This window comes from Cherax quadricarinatus, chromosome 89 (genome assembly GCF_038502225.1).
Source record: "Cherax quadricarinatus isolate ZL_2023a chromosome 89, ASM3850222v1, whole genome shotgun sequence".
NCBI lineage: Eukaryota > Metazoa > Arthropoda > Malacostraca > Decapoda > Parastacidae > Cherax > Cherax quadricarinatus.
The window spans coordinates 1515845-1521678 of record NC_091380.1 but is presented as its reverse complement, the minus strand read 5'-3'; positions in this window follow the sequence as shown (position 1 = coordinate 1521678).

Genomic DNA, 5834 nt, shown 5'->3' with positions numbered 1-5834 from the left:
CACTGCCACCACTACCACTGTCACCACTACCACTGTCACCACTACCACTGTCACCACTACCACTGTCACCACTACCACTGTCACCACTACCACTGTCACCACTACCACTGTCACCACTACCACTGCCACCACTACCACTGTCACCACTACCACTGCCACCACTACCACTGCCACCACTACCACTGCCACCACTACCACTGTCACCACTACCACTGCCACCACTACCACTGTCACCACTACCACTGTCACCACTACCACTGTCACCACTACCACTGTCACCACTACCACTGCCACAACTACCACTGTCACCACTACCACTGCCACCACTACCACTGTCACCACTACCACTGTCACCACTACCACTGCCACCACTACCACTGTCACCACTACCACTGCCACCACTACCACTGTCACCACTACCACTGTCACCACTACCACTGCCACCACTACCACTGTCACCACTACCACTGCCACCACTACCACTGTCACCACTACCACTGCCACCACTACCACTGCCACCACTACCACTGCCACCACTACCACTGTCACCACTACCACTGTCACCACTACCACTGTCACCACTACCACTGTCACCACTACCACTGTCACCACTACCACTGTCACCACTACCACTGCCACCACTACCACTGTCACCACTACCACTGTCACCACTACCACTGTCACCACTACCACTGTCACCACTACCACTGCCACCACTACCACTGTCACCACTACCACTGCCACCACTACCACTGCCACCACTACCACTGCCACCACTACCACTGTCACCACTACCACTGTCACCACTACCACTGTCACCACTACCACTGTCACCACTACCACTGCCACCACTACCACTGTCACCACTACCACTGTCACCACTACCACTGTCACCACTACCACTGTCACCACTACCACTGTCACCACTACCACTGCCACCACTACCACTGTCACCACTACCACTGCCACCACTACCACTGTCACCACTACCACTGTCACCACTACCACTGTCACCACTACCACTGTCACCACTACCACTGTCACCACTACCACTGTCACCACTACCACTGTCACCACTACCACTGGCACCACTACCACGGTCAGCACTGCCACCACTACCACTGTCACCACTACCACTGTCACCACAACCACTGTCACCACCACCACTGTCACCACCACCACTGTCACCACTACCACTGTCACCACTACCACTGTCACCACCACCACTGCCACCACTACCACTGTCACCACTACCACTGTCACCACAACCACTGTCACCACCACCACTGTCACCACCACCACTGTCACCACTACCACTGTCACCACTACCACTGTCACCACTACCACTGTCACCACTACCACTGTCACCACTACCACTGTCACCACTACCACTGCCACCACTACCACTGTCACCACTACCACTGTCACCACTACCACTGTCACCACTACCACTGTCCACCACTACCACTGTCACCACTACCTCTGTCACCACTACCACTGTCACCACTACCAATGTCACCACTACCACTGACACCACTACCACTGTCACCACTACCACTGTCACCACTACCACTGTCACCACTACCACTCACCACTACCACTGTCACCACTACCACTGCCACCACTACCACTGCCACCACTACCACTGTCACCACTACCACTGTCACCACTACCACTGTCACCACTACCACTGACAGCACTACCACTGTCACCACTACCACTGTCACCACTACCACTGTCACCACTACCACTGTCACCACTACCACTGCCACCACTACCACTGTCACCACTACCACTGTCACCACTACCACTGTCACCACTACCACTGCCACCACTACCACTGCCACCACTACCACTGTCACCACTACCACTGTCCACTACCACTGCCACCACTACCACTGTCACCACTACCACTGCCACCACTACCACTGTCACCACTACCACTGTCACCACTACCACTGCCACCACTACCACTGTCACCACTACCACTGTCACCACTACCACTGCCACCACTACCACTGTCACCACTACCACTGTCACCACTACCACTGTCACCACTACCACTGTCACCACTACCACTGTCACCACTACCACTGTCACCACCACCACTGCCACCACTACCACTGCCACCACTACCACTGTCACCACTACCACTGTCACCACTACCACTGTCACCACTACCACTGTCACCACTACCACTGCCACCACTACCACTGTCACCACTACCACTGTCACCACTACCACTGTCACCACTACCACTGTCACCACTACCACTGTCACCACTACCACTGTCACCACTACCACTGTCACCACTACCACTGTCACCACTACCACTGTCACCACTACCACTGCCACCACTACCACTGTCACCACTACCACTGTCACCACTACCACTGCCACCACTACCACTGTCACCACTACCACTGCCACCACTACCACTGTCACCACTACCACTGCCACCACTACCACTGTCACCACTACCACTGTCACCACTACCACTGCCACCACTACCACTGCCACCACTACCACTGTCACCACTACCACTGCCACCACTACCACTGTCACCACTACCACTGCCACCACTACCACTGTCACCACTACCACTGTCACCACTACCACTGTCACCACTACCACTGTCACCACTACCACTGTCACCACTACCACTGCCACCACTACCACTGTCACTGCCACCACTACCACTGCCACCACTACCACTGTACCACACCACTACCACTGTCACCACTACCACTGTCACCACTACCACTGCCATCACTATCACCATCACTACCACTGTCACCACTACCACTGTCACCACTACCACTGCCACCACTACCACTGTCACCACTACCACTGTCACCACTACCACTGTCACCACTACCACTGTCACCACTACCACTGTCACCACTACCACTGCCACCACTACCACTGTCACCACTACCACTGTCACCACTACCACTGTCACCACTACCACTGTCACCACTACCACTGCCACCACTACCACTGCCACCACTACCACTGTCACCACTACCACTGTCACCACTACCACTGCCACCACTACCACTGCCACCACTACCACTGCCACCACTACCACTGTCACCACTACCACTGTCACCACTACCACTGTCACCACTACCACTGTCACCACTACCACTGCCACCACTACCACCACCACTCACCACTACCTCTGTCACCACTACCACTGCCACCACTACCACTGTCACCACTACCACTGCCACCACTACCACTGTCACCACTACCACTGCCACCACTACCACTGTCACCACTACCACTGCCACCACTACCACCACTACCACTGCCACCACTACCACTGCCACCACTACCACTGCCACCACTACCACTGCCACCACTACCACTGTCACCACTACCACTGTCACCACTACCACTGTCACCACTACCACTGCCACCACTACCACTGCCACCACTACCACTGTCACCACTACCACTGTCACCACTACCACTGTCACCACCACTGTCACCACCACCACCGTCACCACTACCACTGCCACCACTACCACCACCACTACCACACACCACCACCACTGTCACCACCACCACTGTCACCACATCACAACCACTGTCACCACCACCACCGTCACCACCACTACCACCACCACAACCACTGTCACCACCACCACCGTCACCACCACCACCGTCATCACAACCACTGTCACCACCACCACCACACGCAGACAACATCCGCTACAAAGACACCACCGGTGACCAACAACAACAACATTGAGGGAGGGCACAATCCTGATCCACATTTTAAAAACTTCAACAATAAAGAGTTTGTGGCGACCGCTGCCGCATGTGGGAAGAGCTCAGAATCATATTATAACTTCCGTGAGGGAGAGAGTGAGAGGGAGAGTGAGAGGGGGAGGGAGAGGGGGAGGGAGAAGGTGAGGCAGATATTGCGCAAGGAGGTACGTGGAGGTGTGAAACACTGAGGAAGAGGTTGGAAGGCAGAGAGAGTACGAGAGAGACGGGCAGATAACAGATATATAACAAGATTAATAGAAAAACAGGGTAAAGCAGGGTAACATTTTGTGAATTCAGGGAAACCGGTTAACCGGACTTAAGTCCTGGAAGTGGGAGGTACAATATCTGCACTTTAAATGACGGGTTTGCGATACTGGCAGTTCAGAGGGACATCTAAACTGTCGTATCTGAGTGACTCTGCGAAGACAAAACGGGAGAAATTGTGCAGGTTTGAATCATGCTGTGAACTGAGACATGATATATATATATATATATATATATATATATATATATATATATATATATATATATATATATATATATATATATATATATATATATATATATATATATGTGTATATATAAAGAGAGAGAGAGGATAGTAGGGGCACAGTAGGTTATGATTATTAAGTCTAATAATTTTCACAAATCCTAAACTCTATACGTAACGTTGAAAAAAAAAATTAACTTACTCTTACAAAAACACGAACACATAAAAAATCAAAATAACTAAGACAACATTTCCCCCCAAAAAAGTAAAGCTAGTCTAAAATAAGTATATATGAGCCAGCGATCTTGAAACATATCTCCCGAGCCATTAAACGTCTATCTTCTCGACTTTCTTAACCCACGAAAAAGGGCACATAGCCTGACCAGAATTATAATCCACTTTTTGGGATGGAAGTATCAGGGGTTGGAGGTCAAGAAAAGGTCAAGAAGTCAGGTCTTAATAGTGGAGAGAAGAAGAAAAATCAAACGTCTTGATGTTCACCCCAGAAGCCGCCTAAGGAGCGTGAAGAGTGGCCACCCAGACACAATGGCTGGGTCACCCACTCATCTAGCGTGAAATACCCGTGAAACATGAAGGAAATTGGTGTGGTGGTTGTGGTGATGGTGGTGGTGGTGGTAGAGTGGTTTTGGCGGTGTGGTAGTGGAGGTGTAATGATAGTTATGGTGTGGCAGTGGTGATGGTGTGGTAGTGGTGTGATAGTGGTGGTGGAGTAGTAGTGTGGTGGTGTAGTAGTGGTGGTGGTGTGGTAGTAGTAGTAGTAGTGGTGGTGGAGTGGTAGTGGTGGTAGTAGTGGTGGTGGAGTGGCAGTGGTAGTGGAGTGGTAGTGGTGTGATAGTGGTGGTAGAGTAGTGGTGGTGGAGTGGTAGTGGTGGTGTGGTAGTGGTGGTAGTGTGGTAGTGGTGGTATAGTAGTATTGGTGGTGGAGTGGTAGTGGTGGTAGTAGTGGTGGTGGTGGTGCAGTGGCAGTGGTAGTGGTGGTAGAGTAGTGGTGGTGGAGTGGTAGTGGTGGTGGTGTGGTAGTGGTGGTATAGTAGTAGTGGTGGTGGAGTGGCAGTGGTGTGATAGTGGTGGTAGAGTAGTGGTGGTGGAGTGGTAGTGATGGTAGTGTGGTAGTGGTGGTATAGTAGTAGTAGTGGAGTGGTAGTAGTGGTGGTGGTGGAGTGGCAGTGGTAGTGGAGTGGTAGTGGTGTGATAGTAGTGGTAGAGTAGTGGTGGTGGTGTGATAGTGGTGATGGTAGTAGTGGTGGTAGTACAGTAATGGTACATCATGATAATTTAACACAGGATGACCCAATATACTCAAGTGTGATATACTTCCCTTATACTCGGTTCATTAAGTATATTCTTCTTAGATAAACTGACACATTTACAACTAATCAAACATTAATCACGACTTTATTTAGCTAACCTTTACCTAAACAGATAATAAATCAGTTTGGTCTTTATTTCAGCCTGACAGCCAGGATGCACACAGCTGTGTGGATCCTGGCTCCACACAGGCGCTGTGTACTCGATCACACTCACATGTGTACTGTTGTTTAAA